This window comes from Vombatus ursinus, unplaced genomic scaffold, assembly GCF_900497805.2.
Source record: "Vombatus ursinus unplaced genomic scaffold, bare-nosed wombat genome assembly UNPS02014797.1, whole genome shotgun sequence".
Taxonomy (NCBI): Eukaryota; Metazoa; Chordata; class Mammalia; order Diprotodontia; family Vombatidae; genus Vombatus; species Vombatus ursinus.
In genome coordinates, this window is record NW_020954575.1 from 12,230,494 (window position 1) to 12,248,263 (window position 17,770).

The 17,770-nt window shown below is 35.4% G+C and overlaps 1 pseudogene; it reads right to left on the minus strand.

Annotated features, from left to right (window-relative positions):
• Positions 1-581: 581 nt before the first annotated feature.
• On the minus strand, positions 582-1,129 carry LOC114049094 (annotated as a pseudogene).
• Between the last annotated feature and the right edge of the window lie 16,641 nt (positions 1,130-17,770).

Genomic DNA, 17,770 nt, shown 5'->3' on the forward strand with positions numbered 1-17,770 from the left:
ATTTCTAAGATTTCATTTGGTATAAGCCTATTGTCCTGGGCAAAAGGGCATTATGTCAAAGTTTTGGTAAGTTGAGGAAAAGCTGGTACACAGGATCTGATCAAGGCATCTCCGAGGCTGCAATGATGGTGTCTAAGAAAAAAAAAAGGAAACAAAAACAAACAAAACAAAAAAACAAGAATCTTGGTATGTTCTTGAGACTCTAAGGAGAGGAGACATATGTCCATAGTAGAACTGCAGAGAATCTCACAATCTGCATAGCATTCTATTAGCAAAATAAAAGCAACCTTGCTGCCTCACCATGCCAGGGATTATGTCATATTTTACTGTTACTTAAGTGTGAATCTTGGAAAGGCAGTTTATTGTTTTGTTTTGTTTTGTTTTTCCCAGACTACTCTGATGAGAATTAAGGATGAGGTTAGGTTATACTCATGTTATTCATGTTGGAATGAGGTTTCCAATTACATACATACACACACACACACACACACACATTTCAAAGCACTCATCTCTTTTTTTTTTCCAATTAAGAAATTAATTTAAACAGATCAAATAAAACAGGTGCCTCTTTGTCTCTGCACTTAGAAGAACGTGTTGGGCCTCTTGGTAGCAAAGCATGGTTTATGCTGGCAATACAGAACTCCGTGGGGCAGAGGGAACTTGACTTTGGAGTCGTGAAACTGCTTGACTACAGGCCAGCTGCACTTTGCTAGCAGGAATTTCTTACACTTTCATGATCTGAATGGAGTGGGCCCTGGCACGGTGATGGGCTCCTATATCGCGGTAGCACTGAGTGATGGCACCAGCAATGGTCAGGTCCCTGTACTCCCTGTACATGTTGTGGGTTCCACTCCTGGAGTTGTAGGGCAGCCAGATGCCGAAGTTTTTCACCCTAAGACGGGACTTTTCAAACACCTGTCCACAGTATACAATTTCTCCAGAAGATTTCTTCATCTTTTTCAGCTGGGAAACAAAGTACCAGAATTGGAATTTTGCTACAACATGATTAGGAACAAAGATCCACATCTGATAAAGAGGCGGCACTGGACTCTTGGGAGTAGGCAGACAGCATCCAACTACCTTATATTCTCTCAGGGTGCCTGAGGCCTTCATGGTGCTGCTGCCTCCCTCCCCGCCAACCCGCAAAAAAGTCAAAGCACTTATCTTGTCTGAACTGGACATACTCCTGGATCTAGAGACTTAAGGTGGACTTTAGAAGTTACCAATATCAAGCTTAGATGGAGATTAGAGGTATATGAAATAATTATTATCATTCAACACACCATCAAAATGGTGGTGACAGTGACAAAGATAGGGAAGATGGGAGACACTCCTTATTTTTCTGAAAATGTGGAATTTGAGATGCCAATGAAGGCAATGAAACATTCAAGAGAAGAACGGGCAATAGGAAATACAGGACTAGAAGGCTGATAAGAGTTCAATACCAACTTGTTTATTTTGGAGTGATGATCATGGAGTACATAAAAGAAGTAATGGGAGTGGGTGGAATCTTTGAAGGAGACGTAGGAGAAGAACTTGGTGAAGGATAGAGTAAGTGGTATTCATTTAAAAAAAAAGACCTTTTGTCTGGTCTGATAAAGGAGTAAGGAGACAGAAAAAGGAAAAAAAAAGTAGTTGTTTGGCTTGTTTTCTGAATGCCTGGTTTGAAAGCCAGTGTGACACAAGAAGTCAATTTCCTAGTTGGGGTTGGGGTGAGACATGAGACAGCTACAGAAAGTCTGATTCTAATATTACCAAAAGGAAACAAAGTTCTACAGTCTGAGAAACAGGGAGAGACATTTTTCCCTTAGTCTTATTTTTTTTCTTTACATGTTCTCTTTGTTCCTTTTGGTATTTTTAGAAGATAACTCAGTGAAAAATGAATGTTCTCATGCAAGTATCTTTTAAGTGCATCAAGTGAACAGGCTATACCACTGCCTTTGTCTGGAAGCCATCTCTCTGACTCAGAGCACCTCGTGTCTCTTTCATTCAGTTTCTGAAAATAGATTTGGCTACTTTGCCAACACACCTCATACTCACAAGCCTGCATTAAAACATTAATGCACAAGGGAAGTTCAGAAGACAAGACCAACAAGTGAAAATAACAAAAATGATCAAGGTTTCTACAGTGTCCTGCAATCAAGGAAAAACCAAAAAACTTGAGTCAACCAGCTACATATCATCTCAATATCATTCAAGTGTTTTCCGTGTAGCTAATGATGAACTATCCCAAACATTCCCTAATCTATTGCCCAATCCATCTGGGTACATGCTTATGTTTTATGTTAGAGACTGTGTTGCAAGTAGGGATATCTTTGAGAGATTCCAACCACCCTCCCCGAAACACTTTGCAGTGATTCAGGAGAGGAATTACATTATGAAAATGATTTTATGCCATTGTAAGGCCCCTGTATGGATGGATGACTGATTTTTCACTTTTTTACACAGCTCTACATAATAGAAAGGTCACTGAACTGTGAATCAGAGAACTATGTTTGAACCTTCAATCTGCCCCTAACTGGCTATGTAACCTGCAACAGGCCTCATATTCCTCATCTGTATAATGAGGATATTGGAAAAAGAATCTCTAAGGTCCATTTTACTTCCAATATTCTGTGCTTCTGTGAATGTTTGACATCGAGTAGACAGAAACAAAAATCATACGGAGTGTCCAAACAGGTGTAGATTTTAAAACTGCCATCCTTCAAAAAAATCAATTAAATTCAACAAGAATTTTAAAGAACCTACTATCAGCTAGGCCCCATCCTAGGCAATGAGTATTCAAACATGAAAAATAGAAAAAATCTCTGCCCTTTAGAAATTCACTATGTAATGGAAAGGAGAGAAAGGGTGGATAATATATTCTCAAATCAGTATTATGCAGACCATAATGGGATGAGAGCAAAGTTGAGGTACAGAAAAAGTGCTGAAAGAAACATTGGATAAGAGGTGGTTACTTTCAGTTTGGGTGTCATGAAAGGGTACCAGATTATAGTTTAAGAGATCTAAAATATAAACTCCTCTGAAGAAAGACTGCTTTAATTGTTTTTATATCTCTGCTAGCTTCATCTAGGCAACATGGGTTAGAGGGCCAAACCTTGGAGTAAAGAAAACCTAGATTTAATTGCTTCCTCTAACATCTATTGATGTTGTGACTATGGGCAATAACCATTTAGTATACCCAAGAAGTTTCCTAAGACTGTAAGTTATAGGTAAGTTGATGTTATTTACCAGTGGAGAAAGATTTTTATATCAGGTGTTCCCCATGCCATTCTGGAACAAGACAAGTATCCCTCCTCTCTCTAGTACCTAGCACAAAGCTTTGCACATAGTAGGTACTTAATAACTACTTGTTGAATGAATTAACCCAAACTTCTCTAAAACATTTAGATGGGCTTTGTAGTTCTCCTTTGCCCCATCAGAAACTACCTTGCACTTCATTTGTGCAATCGTTTCCTTTAGGTTGGCTTAAACTACTTGTTTGTCCCTATTGCATCTCCATCCTTTACACATTAGCATCCAATTTGATAGGAAATGGGGAAAGTTTGCTACACATCTCTGAGGGTTTTACTCTTTTGAAAGGTTTATTCATCAGGTATCTAAAGCCTGGCAGACTCGTGAGAAACTGCTCTGAAATTATGCTCTCAAGATCCACTGCCAGCCCGAGGAACATTCTGAGTACCTTTCAGGAAGATGACTTCGTATTGAAGACTCAGCTGTGGAATGTTTGCATCACACTGATGTAAGGTATAAACCTTTCTTTTTTATGGGCTATTCATTGTTTACTTTCCCTTCAGGGATTCTAGAGGATAACTTGGCAAAAGCTGAACTTCCAAGCTTCACTCTTGTTGCCATTAAGTTTTAAAACATGGTGTACCGTGAACACTGGAACAGATTTTATGGCTGTCTATAATGGTATGTATGATTAAGGCATTGGAAAATAATGCTTGTACTACTTTCACATTAGCCTATCATAAAGAAACAGTTCTAAGAGCCCTCGAGGAATCAAGGGATTGAGGTTTTGGCATAGTCAGTTTTCCATCATGCATTCACTTTTATCCTGCTGACTGTAGAAAATATTCATAATGGATGTGGAGGCTCAGGGTGATTCAAGGGTCTTGTATTCCAATGTGTATCTCATCTTTATTGCCTCTGTCAACATTCAGATGGAAAATTTTCTTTTTCCCTTTATGCAAGAGGTAGAATGCTGTAGTGAAAATAATACATGATTGTGAGACAGAGGATGTAGGTTCAAATTCTGGCTCTGTTATTGCCAATTGGATGACTTTAACAAATCACATCTTCTCTTTGATTCTCAGTTTTCTTACCTGCAAAATGGGAGAATAGCCTAAAGTCCCATCCAAATCTAAAGTTAAGATCCTATTATTTCATCCATCAAGCTCACTGAAGGGCAAGCCAATATCATCTTGCTCTGCATTCTGTTCATTGTGTCACTGCACCATGCTCTCTTCAGACTGCATTTGGAGCATTATGTTCATTTCTGGGCATTATGTTTTCTAGAGGACATTGACAAGGTATATCAAATCAATGAAAGGGTGACAAGGATAGTTAGCAGACTGGAAACCATGCCATATAAGCACTGATTAAAGAAAACTGGAATGCTTATTCAGGAGAAGAGATTGTTTACAGGATACATGATTGATTTTTTTTTTCAAGTATTTGAAGGGCTATCATACAGTAAGGGTTGGAGCTTATCCTGCTCTGTCCCAGAGGACAGAACAAGAAGCAAAAGTTGGAAGATACAAAGAGATAGACTTAGAATTTAATGTTATGATAAACTACTGGACAATTAAACCATCTCAAAATGCAATGTTCATCTTTTGGAGATAATGAGTTCCAATTCATTTGAATTTTTAATGGAAAGCCTTGATGATGATTCATCAATTTTATTATAGAAGCAATTTTGGCCAGGTATTGGTTTAATTCTGAAATGCTTTCAAGATTTAGTCTGTGAGTCTATTTGAATTTTTTTTTGTTAATTAATGGAGTTTGGAGTAACAATATTTAACAGTTTGGGATGCTGAGAGAAACATCTTACACATTTACATTTCAATTACAAATTATCTTCTTTCTTGATATATAGAGTATTACCAGGACTCACAGAAATATACAATCTAAAATCTGGAAGTAAATTCAGAAGCTTTCTAGAACAATTTAGGAATAAGAATGTCTTCCTTGATATTGTCATGTTCTGGTCTATCTTCTGCTTTTAGACCTCAAATTTGAGGAAACCACATCTTTCCATGGCATCTTCCCATGAAAAAAAGTCTACTTTCAGATATGGTTAGTCATTTCAGTCATGTCAAAATCTTCATGACCCCATCTGAGATTTTCTTGGCAAAGATACTAGAGTGGTTTGCCATTTCTTTACCCAGTTCATTTGACAGATGAGGAAACTGAGGCAAACAGGGTTAAATGACTTGTCCAGAGTCACACAGCTAGTAAGTGTCTGGAGTCAGGTTTGAACTCAGGAAGATGAGTCTCTTTAACTTCAGGCCTGGCATTCTATCCCTTATATCACCTAGGTTTTCCTTAGATTGATGATAAATATGCCTCACAAATTCTACCTTTTGGTCCTAATTATGTCCTTTAGGAAAAAAGAAGAATATGATAAATTCCTCTCATATAACTAAGTTCTTCAAAACTTTGAAGATAATGATTATCTCCCCTCTAAATCTTCTCAACTCCATTTCTTTTCAACTGATCTTCAGATTACATTTTCTCTAGTCAAGTTCTTAGCTGGTCATTCTCTTCTGAACCTTCTCCCAGGTGGTCTATGGTATTTCCAAAATGTGGTACCTATTGATCATCACACCCATGCTGAGTCGATGGGGTCTAATCAAGAGAAGGTACATTATAGAATTATTACCTCCTTCATTAGGGACACTATGCTTCCCTTAACATGTCCTTAAAGTGTATGACTATATTTTTTGTCTGTTTTTGTTTGTTTTGAGCTATCAGGTTACACTATTGACACATGTGGCTTTGCAGTTATCTAAACCCCCAAAATCCTTTCCAGATATATTATTGTCTAGCTGTGTCCTTACTACACTCAATTTATGATATTGATTTTTGGCATCCAGGTATAGAATTTTACATGGATCCTTATTAAATGCAATCTTTTATTATTCTTTTCCCAAGCCTCTGAAGTTGTTTTTTGTTTTTGTTTTTTTTGTTTTTTGTTTTTTTTGGGGGGGAGAGGAATATGAGCACTTAATGTACTAGCTACCTCTCCAAGTTTCCAAGTGGATAAAATATCAGGACTAGCATCATGAAGATCTGATTCAAATCTAGACTCAAGTTCTTACTAGCTGTGTGACCCTGACCAAGTCACTTAACCTTGTTTGCCTCGGTTTTCTCACCTATAAAATGAGCTGGAGAAGGAAATGGAAAACCACTCCGGTATCTTTGCTGAGAAAACTCCAAATGGGGTCACAAAGAGTTGGACATGTCTGGCATGACTGGATTACAGATTTTTGGTGAAGTAGTGACTTTTTAGGGCAGCTAGGTGGCTCAGGAGATAGAATGCTAGGACTTCACAAAAAATCAGACATGACTGAAAACAACTGAACAACAATAGAAGGGTATCCAAATCAATGACACAGTGGATCTAGTGAATAAATGAAAATACATGATAACTAAGAACGCCCTCCTTTCCTCTATTGTTATGATGATCAATGTACAGAAACTTGGGAAATCATTGGTTGTTAATAGGAGGAAAGCTTTTAAAATACAATATACAAATTCTCACCTTCATCACATGCTTCAACTTTACTTTTTTATTTTTTGATGTGTTTATTTTCATGCCAGATTTCTAAATCTGGGCTCTCCTGTTTAAGGTGGGGGTACTTTAGCGCATTTCTCTGCTTTATTGTCTGGTGAATACATAATGATGTGGTTTTTTTTCCTTCACTCCTTGATCTTTGACAAGAAAAAAGTCTAAAGAAAATTATAACAGTTTGGTTATGAGCAAAGTTGCTTTGGCCTAGTGTTCTCTAAAATCAAAACACAGCAAAGGACCGGATATCTTCTGAATCAAAGTCATTTGTTCACCTAATATTGGCTTATTAACAAATAGCTCCAATAAATTGGGTTAGGCACTTGGTAATGGGGGTGAGGTGGTGAATAAAATTATATAATTTACTCTTGCTGACCTTAAGGTACACATAAACTAACGGCACGTGGTTTTTCTCCTTAGCTTAAAGTCACTTCTATGATCCAAGAAAAATGGTGAGAATTTACTGTGCCGGTCGCGCCGTGCACTCTCCTCCTATAAGGAGCAGGCTGCCAGAGTCGTACTTACCAGTCTTCAGTGCCCACCTGGATAAACACAGAGACGAGCCGATCAAGAGGTGCAAACACTCGAGCTTTATTCAGAGGCCATCACAGAAAGGCCAAGCAGGAAAGCCAGAGCAAGAGAGCAGAAGCAAGAGAGAGCGAGCTCCGACCACTACTGTCCCTTAAGTACCTTCTTAGCCCCTCCTCCTCAGCCTGCCTACTAGTCATTGATTGTAGGGTCAGATACCGGAAGGGGATGTCTGGGGTTAGTGTTGCACCAAGGGAGAGGACGTGACACAGGAGGCTAGGACCAGATACAGGAAGGAGACATCTGGGGTTAGAGCTGCACCAGGCCCAGATACCGGGAGGAGGCGTCTGGGGTCAGTGCTACACAAAGGGAAAGTACGTGACCCAGGAAGTCAGGAAGGAGACGTCTGGGGTTAACATTGCACCTAGCGAGAGGACTAGACATAGGGAACTCGTTCTCTGCCATCCCACTCCCACGTGGCACAGCCCCCTGCCTCAGGAGCACATGCTCCGGCTACTTCCTTGTATCCTGTTCCTTCCCCAGCTTATCACAGCTCCACATAGCACTGCCCACTGCCTCGGGAGCATGACCTCCAGTTACTTCCTAATACCCAGTTCCCGCCCCATGTTGCCACAATTTTCACTTGGCAGTAGTCAACACCAGACAATCCCTCACAATTTACCAAAAGAGAAAATACTCATTGTGGATAAAATAAGTTTGTCAAGGGACAGAGAGACTGAACAAGAAGACTTGACAAGTTCTGGAAATATATTGCAGAATTACATGACTTCAAACTCAAAGGAACCTCAGAGGTTATCGAGTCCAATCCACAAGTGAAGAGCAATGCTTTCTATAACATTTCCTACAAGCAGTCACCCTATGTTAGCTTAAAGAACACCAATGACAGAAAATTTATCTTGCAAGGCAACTCACTCAATTTTTGAATCATTCTAATTGTTAAGAAGTTTTTCCTTACATCAAACATAATTTATTTCTGGGAAACTTTTACCTTGTTCTGTCTTGAGAAGAAGAGCAAGTGTAATTCCCTTTTTCATATGAAAGCCCTTCAAATACTTAGAAACAGTTGTAACATTAGAAAGAACACATGGATCTGAAGTCAGAATATCTGTATTCAAAAGCCAATTGTGACACTATCTGTGTAACCTTGTGAAAATTATTTAATCTTCTAGGACCCATTTCTTCAACTGTAAAATGCAAGTGGATGAGATGGTCTCTGAGATTGTTTCCAGTACTAAATCTATGGTCCCTTTTGGTTAGGATCCTTCAAGAATATGTCTCCACCCTCACCACTCCCCAACTCCTTAAAGTGATCCTTGTGTGGTATGGTGTCCAGCCTCCTCATCATCCTAGCTACTTAACTGTGAATAGGCTTTAGGTCATCTATGTCTTGCCTAAAAGGTGATGCTCAGAGCTAAAGTAATGTAACAGCTGTGTCCTGATAACTGTTTAACAACTTGCTCTGGAAGAAATGTACTCATGACATACTTTTAAATTTAATCTACATTATTAAGATTTTCTCTTTGGGCATAATTCCAGAGTGCTCTCTGAGGTTATTGGATTAGTTCACAGTTCTATCAACAATGAAATAGTGTCTCAATTTTTCCACAATTCCTCCAACATTTGTCAATTTCCTTTTCAATCATTTTAGCCAATCTGATAGGTGTAAAATGATACCTTAAGGTTGGTTTAATTTCCAGTTCTCTAATCAATAATTATTTAGAGCAATTTTTTATACCCTTTGACCCAGTAATATGACTACTAAGTCTATCTCACAAGATAATTAGGGAAAAAAGAAAAGAACCTATATATTCTAAAATATTTGTAGCAGCTCTCTTTGTGATGACAAAGAACTGGAAATTGTGGAGATGCTCATCAATTGGGGAATGGCTAAACAAGTTGGAGTATATGATTGTGGTGGAATACCATTGTGCTGTAAGAAATGATGATCTTGATGAACTTAGAAAAACATGGATAGACTTGCACAAAATGATGAAGAGCCAAATAAGCATAACCAAGAAAATGTTCTGTATACAGAAACAGCAATATTGTTTTTTTTTATTTTTTTAAACTAATTTATTTATAGTTTTCAACATTTACTTCCATAAGCTTTTGAGTTTTAAATTTTCTCCCTATCTCTCCCCTTCTCCCTCCCCACATGGTGTGCAATCTGATATAGACTCTACATATGCACTCCTATTAATATATTAGTCATGTAGTAAAGAAGAATAAGAACCAATAGGAGGGACCACAAGGAAGAAGAAATAAACAAACAAACAAAAAAAAACCAAAAAAATGGAAGAAAAAAATAACAAATAGTATGCTTCAATCTGCATTTAGACTACATTGTTCTTTCTCTGGATGTGGATAGCATTTTCCATCATGAGACTTTGGAGATGTCTTAGATCTTTGTATTGCTGAGAAGAACTAAGTCTATCAAAGTTAGTCATCGCGCAATGTGGCTATTACTGTGTACAATGTTCTCCTCGTTCTGCTCACTTCATTCTGCATCAGTCCATACATGTCTGTTTAGGTTTTTCTGAAGTCTGCTTGTTCATCACTTCTTACACCACAATAGTATTCCATTACATTTACATACCACAACTTGTTCAGCCATTCCCCAATTGATGGGCATCCCCTCAATTTCCAATTCTTTGCCACCACAGAAAGAGCTGCTATAAATATTTTGTACGTGTGGGTCCTTTTCCCATTTTTATAATTTCTTTGGGATACAGCCCTAGAAGTGTTTTTGCTGGGTCAAATGGTTATGCATATTTTTATAGCCCTTTGGGCATAGTTCCAAATTGCTCTCCAAAATGGTTAGATCAGTTCACAACTCCACCAACAATACATTAGGGTTGTAATTTTCCCACATCTCCTCCAACATTTATCATTTTCCTGTTTTGTTATGTTAGCTAATCTGATAGGTATGATGTGGTACCTCAGACATGTTTTGATTTGCATTTCTCTAATCAATAGTGATTTAGAGTATTTTTTCATATGACTATAAATAGCTTTATTTTCTTCATCTGAAAACTTCTTGTTCATATCTTTTGACCATTTATCAATTGGGGAATGACTTGTATTCTTATAAATTTGACTTAGTTCTCTATATATTTTAGAAATGAAGCCGTTATCAGAGATATTGGTTGTAAAAATTCTTTCCCAGTTTTCTGCTTCCCTCCTAATCTTGGTTGCATTGGCTTTGTTTGTGCAAAAACTTTTCAATTTAATGTAATCAAAATGATCCATTTTGCATTTCATAATGTTCTCTATCTCCTGTTTGGTCATGAATACTTCTATTCTCCATAAATCTGACAGGTGAACTATTCCTTATTCTCTCAGTTTGCTTATAAAATCAGCCTTTATAACTAAATTGTGTACCCATTTTGCCTTTATTTGGTATATTGTGCAAGATATTGGTCTATGCCTAGTTTCTGTCATACTATTTTCCAGTTTTCCCAACAGTTTTTGTCAAATAGTGAGTTCTTATCCCAAAAGCTGGGGTCTTCAGGTTTATCAAACAGTAGATTGCTATAGTCATTGACTACTATGTCTTGTGTACCTTACCTATTCCACTGATCCACTACTCTATTTTTTAGCCAGTACCAAGTAGTTTGGGTGATTGCTTTCTAATACAATTTAAGATCTGGTATGGCTAGGACACCTTTCCTAGCATTACTTTTCATTAGTTCTCTTCACATTCTGGAACTTTTGTTCTTCCAGAGGAATCTTCTTATTATTTTTCTAGCTGTATAAAATAATTTTTGGTAGTTTGATTGGTATGGCACTGAATAAAGTCAATTAACTTAGACAGAATTGTCATTTTTATTATATTAACTCAGTCTACCCATGAGCAAGTGATGTTTTTTCAGTTATTTAGATCTGACTATATTTGTGTGAAAAGTGTTTTGTAATTGTGTTCATGTAGTTCCTGGGTTTGTTTCGGGAGGTAGACTCCTAAAATATTTTATAATGTGTACATTATAAATGGAATTTCTCTTTCTATCTCTTCCTACTGGGCTACATTAGTAATAGGTAGAAATGCCAATGATTTATGTGGGTTTACAACAATATTGTTTTAAGAACAACTTTGAGCAACTAAGTGATTTTGACTGTAATCAATACCCAAATTAACTACAAAGGACCTATGAAGGAAGATGCTATCTGTATTTAAAAAAGAAGTCATAAGTAAAAGTACACATAGAATGGTTTTATGTGTATGTGTATATACATATATATATATGTGTGTATATACATATATATATGTGTGTGTGTGTGTGTGTATTTGTGTGTATGTATGTATTATATAATTAATGGTAGCTATCTCTAGGGAAAGGGGAGGGAAGAAAAAAGCTACATGACAACTTATTATATATTTAAAAGGAATAACAAGTTGTACATAATAGATTTGCCATTTCATGTGCAATCATCCTTTTTTTCCCCATATTCTACTATGTTATGGAAATACTTGTTTTATTTCTTAAGTTCATTAATACATACATATATACATACAAGTATACACATATATACATATGTATATATATATATATATATATTTATTATAAATATTTTCTCCATTATTGTCTTAAGTCTGGAAAATCAACAAAACTTGAGTCTTGATTTACAGTGTTTGCCAATATTTGAGGTGTAAATGCTCACAATGAAAATTTCACATTCTGTTCTTACATGTTGAGCTTAGCTATCCCAACACATCCCTGACTATAAATTCTGACTGTATAGAGCTATATCTTTGCAAGAAAAAAAGAAGTCTTGTTATCACAGTGGTCTACTAATAATACTTCCTGAATTTTTTGTTTTTATTATTTTTTAAATGTTGCATTATTTATTTAATCATTCAAGAAGATGGATCACACTGCATTTATGCTGGGACAAAAATATCACAATCCCTGAATACAAGCAGGTAATATGAGTCTATCTGAAATATTCTTTTTTTTATGAACTAATTCCTGACTACTTTACTATCAATGTTTGAAATCTAGGGTTTTTAGAATTTTAATTTAAATAAATACAAATTTTAAAAGTTAGTTTAAATTATTTTTCAACATGCATGAATCCTAGAAAGATCACGCAATGAAAAGTACTGTAGTGGCAGGTCTCACATTGCCACATCAAATAATACATGTTGAGACCTTTCAAATTTAGAAAACTAAATGATGACAGAAAACAGAAAGATAGAAGAATTTGTCACCCAGTAATTGTTCTATTAAACATAAGTGAATACTAACTCACTAGCCCATTACTTATGAATTTTTGTGTTATTTCAGCTGCAAGCTTTCTGCCACTCTCACAATTCTCACATCAATCATTGGAGATTCTGTTTTCCTCCCACACCCCAAGGATGTGCCTATTTCAGACAGCTACTTTCCTAATCAACCTCTTGGAAATGCTGCAAGGGAAACTCTACCAGCAAGATGAGATGAGATCCATGAATCAGACCAGGACCAAAACTTGAGAACAATGAAAGGGGTCAACTGTAACTTGTGGACAAGATGGTTGAGTAAGGAGGAGATCATAAATAAAGTGATAATTACAATCATTTTACATAACACAGGAGAAAATAGAGAATAGAGAAAATAGAAACAGAAGTAAAAGAAAGGTAAACAAAGCACTTAAGTGCAATGACTTTTCAGAAAATGCTTCTCAGAAATGTCCTGGATCATAATCCTCCAACCCCTCCATGTCTAAATCTTAGGAACTAGCTAAGAAACTAAAAAGGTTTCAGAGAAGACAGTGCATACCAGAAGAATAAGACTGGAAAATCTGTAGAAAACAAGGCCTGATATCATGACCAAGCAAAGCCTTATTACAATAGTTTTCCAACTGGTCTCCTTCACATTCAAAGGGAAATATACCTTGTTTTACCCTATGGATCGGGAAGAAAAGAGAGTAGATGGGCTAGAAAGCAGCCACAAACTCACAAGCCTTTAGACGGGAAATCATTAGCAATCAGAAGTAGGTTTTCACTAAAGATAAAAGAGAAAAATAAAAACAAAAACAATTGATAAAAACAGAGAACTCCTGATTGAGAAGAACAAATATTTTGAGTAAAAAAATAAACTATCTTTGATATCTTCTGACTGAGGGACCTCTATCAAATTTCTTTCTGTCTCTGGTCTTCATTTTTTATGTCTTTAAAATGAAGTGATTTGATCAAATGGTCTTTAAGGTACCTTACCTTGAACAAGTATTTTGCAACAAATAAAACTGAGGTGTAATTGTTTAAGTATGGCAAAAATGTTATAAATATTATTTAAGAATCAAAGAAACAAGAATAAATTTACTCCAAGAACTTCAACAACTGTTCAGAAAATCACTTTAAAAATAAGCAAATCTAATTAATTAGAGACTTTTAATTTAGCACAAAATTCAGATATTCTGTAACAGTATATTCTCTAAAAAGAAAGGTTGCAAGAAAACTGGAAAACAAACATTCAAAGACAGAAAGAAAAAAAAAGAGAATAACTTTTTTTGAAAGGCCACACAATTGGAAGACCACACAAAAGTGCCATAAAACAAACTATTCTACTGGAATATAGGATACATAGAAATAATTTAAATATTTCAGATCTTTCAAAATTATTAAAATAGACCTGAGTAACATACTTCAAAAAAGATGCAAAAATATAGGTAAAAGAAATCCACAGACCACCAATGGATAGAAATCCCAAGTTTAACTAAGAAATGTTGGAGTCAGACTTCAAAACTACAATATCAAAAAAATAAAAGATTTCATCTTTCAGAGAAAAAAAAACCCTACAAATTCCAGGGAAGACAAAATTGTATTAATGCATGGACACCAGAAATCAAAGGAAAATTTGGAATATGGCATTTTGAAGAGCATATGAAATGAGGTGGCATCCCAAATAACATATTGCAAAGCTTAGCCTAGGTAACAACAACAACAAAAAAAACCATAATCATAGATTCAGTAAAAGGGAAGAATTGTAATTATTCCATGAAAATAATGTAGAGGTATTTAGGATATGTAACATGTAAGTTGTTTACTAGAAGTATGCCAAATATATTTAAACTTGACTATGTGTATGGATATACCTATGTACATATTAATATACACATTTATTATATGTAATTATGTATATTTATACGTGTGTATGTGTATATTAACAGTTACCTATAAATGTTGTTTTTCAATATTAATTTTATTTGTATGTGTATGTATAGATATGTATCTGAAAGAATCACAAACCTAATAATAACCTTAAATGTGAATAGATTACATTTTACAATGGGAATGATGGAATCATCACACTTGGATATATTAGCCCCAAATGTGTTTAAGGAGGAACTACTATAGAAATGGTAGTAAATAAAACAAAAACAGGAAAAGAAGCTGAATTGGACATAAAGGGAGTAAATTTGTGTTGAATGTGTAACACTTATGAGAATGGTGAAGGACCATAAATGCAGATTCCAAAAGTTTGGGAGGAAAATCTCAAATCTAATGTGTATAGAACAGGGACTCTGGACTTTGAAAACTCTGGAGAGATTCAAAAATAAGATCAATGTAGCTGTACTTAGACAAGGAGAGCCTAGGAACCCAGGAGTTCAGAGATTCCTCAGATTTGTTTTTGTAACAACACCTCACCAAAAAGTGCAGCATGGAATGGGGCTGGCCCTGGCAAAAGGTTAAATTTAGGAACTAAAGTTGGTGAAAATAATAAATCAAACAAAACACTTATTGGTGTCTAAAATTACTGTATAGCTAGATATTCCCCACTCTCCAAAGAAAGTAGAAATAAACAATGTAACAACTACAAGTAGTAACTTGAAGGAAAAAATAAAGTGACTTTTTTTAACCCCATCACTACATAAATAATTAGAAAAAAGAAGCAAGAAGTTAAAACGACAAGAACAACAATAACATGAAATTAAAACTCTGGGGGACAGAATTGGAAGAACAATAAATAACATAGGTGAGTAAATGGTTTACCTTACTAAGTAATGGATTTCCCTGAAATATAGACTAGACCAAAGAGAAATCAATAACACCAAGACTCAACAAGAAATATTAGAACAAAATTTAAAAGATGGAATCACTAGAAGAACATTTAAGAATTAAGAGATTAAAAAAAATGACCTGAAAAAACAAATCAAGGAAAATATTTTGAGAATTAGTAGTCACCTTAAAGCAATAATTAAGAAAATAACACTCTGCTTTTGAAGAAATTATAAATGAAAATTGCCCAAATATATTCAACTCATGGGGCAACGTGAAGATAAAAATAATTTACCTATCAGCTTAGATAAAGAAACACAAAATGAAAAGGTCCAGTAATTTCCAAAATCTTGCTCTATATCAAATGAAAGGGGAAAAAATCTTGAAAAATACTGATAGAAGCAGTTCAAGTACCAAAGAAGCAGAGACAGGATCATACAAAACTCTCTTGAAAGACAGTATTTCAAAAAGGCAAAAAAAAAGGGGGGGGGCTTACAACTGAAAATAGCTTATTCTGCAAAGCTGACTATAATCCTATAGAGGAAACAAAATCTATAATAGAATAGATGACTTTCAAGCATTTCTGATGTAAAGAGGAGAGTTAAGTTGAAATTTTGAAATACCAACAGCAGAGTGAAGAGACATTTAGAAAAGACAAAAAAATTTAAAAAATTGGAAGAGGCTATATGATGTTATAGTGTTAATATCCTAATAGGAGGAGTAGAAACAAATTTTCCTTCATAACCTCAAAGTAAAAACATTCAGGTTAAGCACTAAGGGAGTCAAATAAGATAAGTAGAAATCCTGGAGGTGGACTGATTTTGTTCTGACATTTTTAATGGAGGAATGGAAAGAAAATGGAGGGAAAAGGAATACAAAAATGTAGAAAGGAGAAACAAGGGGGTGAAATCTGCTATTTCTGAAAATTGGGGTCCTTAAAAAGAATAATATATAAATATGGAGGAAGAACGGGGGAGGGAGGAGGGCATTAGATTAACTTCACTTACCTGAAATAGCTAAAAGAATGTTGAACACACATACACCACAAATAGTTTAGCATAGAAATGCACCAAAATCAACAGAGAAACAAGGGGGGATTTTTTTGTTTGTAGGGATTAAGAGAGAAGTAATACTTAATAACCACAAGCAAAACAACCTCATAATGAAGAAGAAATTAAAAAAGGGGGAAAAAAGGGTTGGGAAAAGCAAAGAGAATCTAAATGGATGTTCCTCAGTTGGGGATTGGCAGAACACATTATGGTATATGAATGCAATTTAATATGCTATTGCATTTTAGAAATGATTACAGAGAACCCTTGACACTATAAAGTAAAGTGAGCAGAAGTAGGAGAACAGTTTATAAAAGGCAACAACATTGTGAAGTGAAAAGAACCCAAATAATATAGATAAGGAAAACGTGGCATTTTACAATGAAAGAAAAATAACTTTGAAAAACGTAGTAACTCTGATCAATACAATAACCTACCATGTCTCCAGAGGATGTAAGATGAAGCATGTTTCCTACTTCCTGATAGAGATGGACTGAATAAATAAATTTTTGGACATGGACACAATGCGAATCCATTTTCCTGGGCTACACTTATTTGTTACCTTTTTATTTTCTCTTGGTTTTTAATTGGGGATAGGAGTTTGTGCAACAGGAAGGGTTAGCAATAGTGATCCCCTGCATCCCAAAAGGATCACTGAAACATTTTAATACATAAAAGAAGATAGGAGGAAGTTCTAAAGAAAGTACAAACAATCAGGACAGTTTTGAAAATAATGTGTGGAATTTATTAGGTATTTTAAATAAAACAAGCTATATAAATAATCATGGTTTCATATAAAGTCCTCAATTTGTGTACTGAACATATACCCCAAGGATGTAAGAAAAAAAGCAAACAAACAAAAATAGATGTGCACAATATTAATAGTGAGATTCTGAGGTAGCAAGTAAATCAAGACAAAGTAAGTGTCCCTTGATTGAAGGATGATTTTAAAAAAGTATTATTTGAATGTAATGGAATATTGTTAGACAGGAAGAAATGAAGAATATTAGAAAATAAAAACAGGAGGTTTTGTTTTGATGAAGTATTGTAGAACAAAATATGGAGAACCAAAAGAACTCTGTACATAAAGATTAAAATGATGTAGATGAAAACATCATTATGCCAGTGACAAACTCTGAGTAACATACAAAGCATCTAAGAACAGATAATGAGATGTTATTACTGTCATTGTTGTTGTTGGTGTTCCTTCATTCTCAAAGAGGACCATAACATCATGGGGTGATATCTTAACTTGGGTGTGAACTGGTTTTAAGTGAGGCAGAGTTGTGCAAAATCATCAGCCTCACTCTCACTTCTAAAGTCACCTAAGTCCAGTGGCAAGACAAAAGTCAGGATGACTGGTGATGGGCCAGGATGCAGTGTCCTTGATGTCTG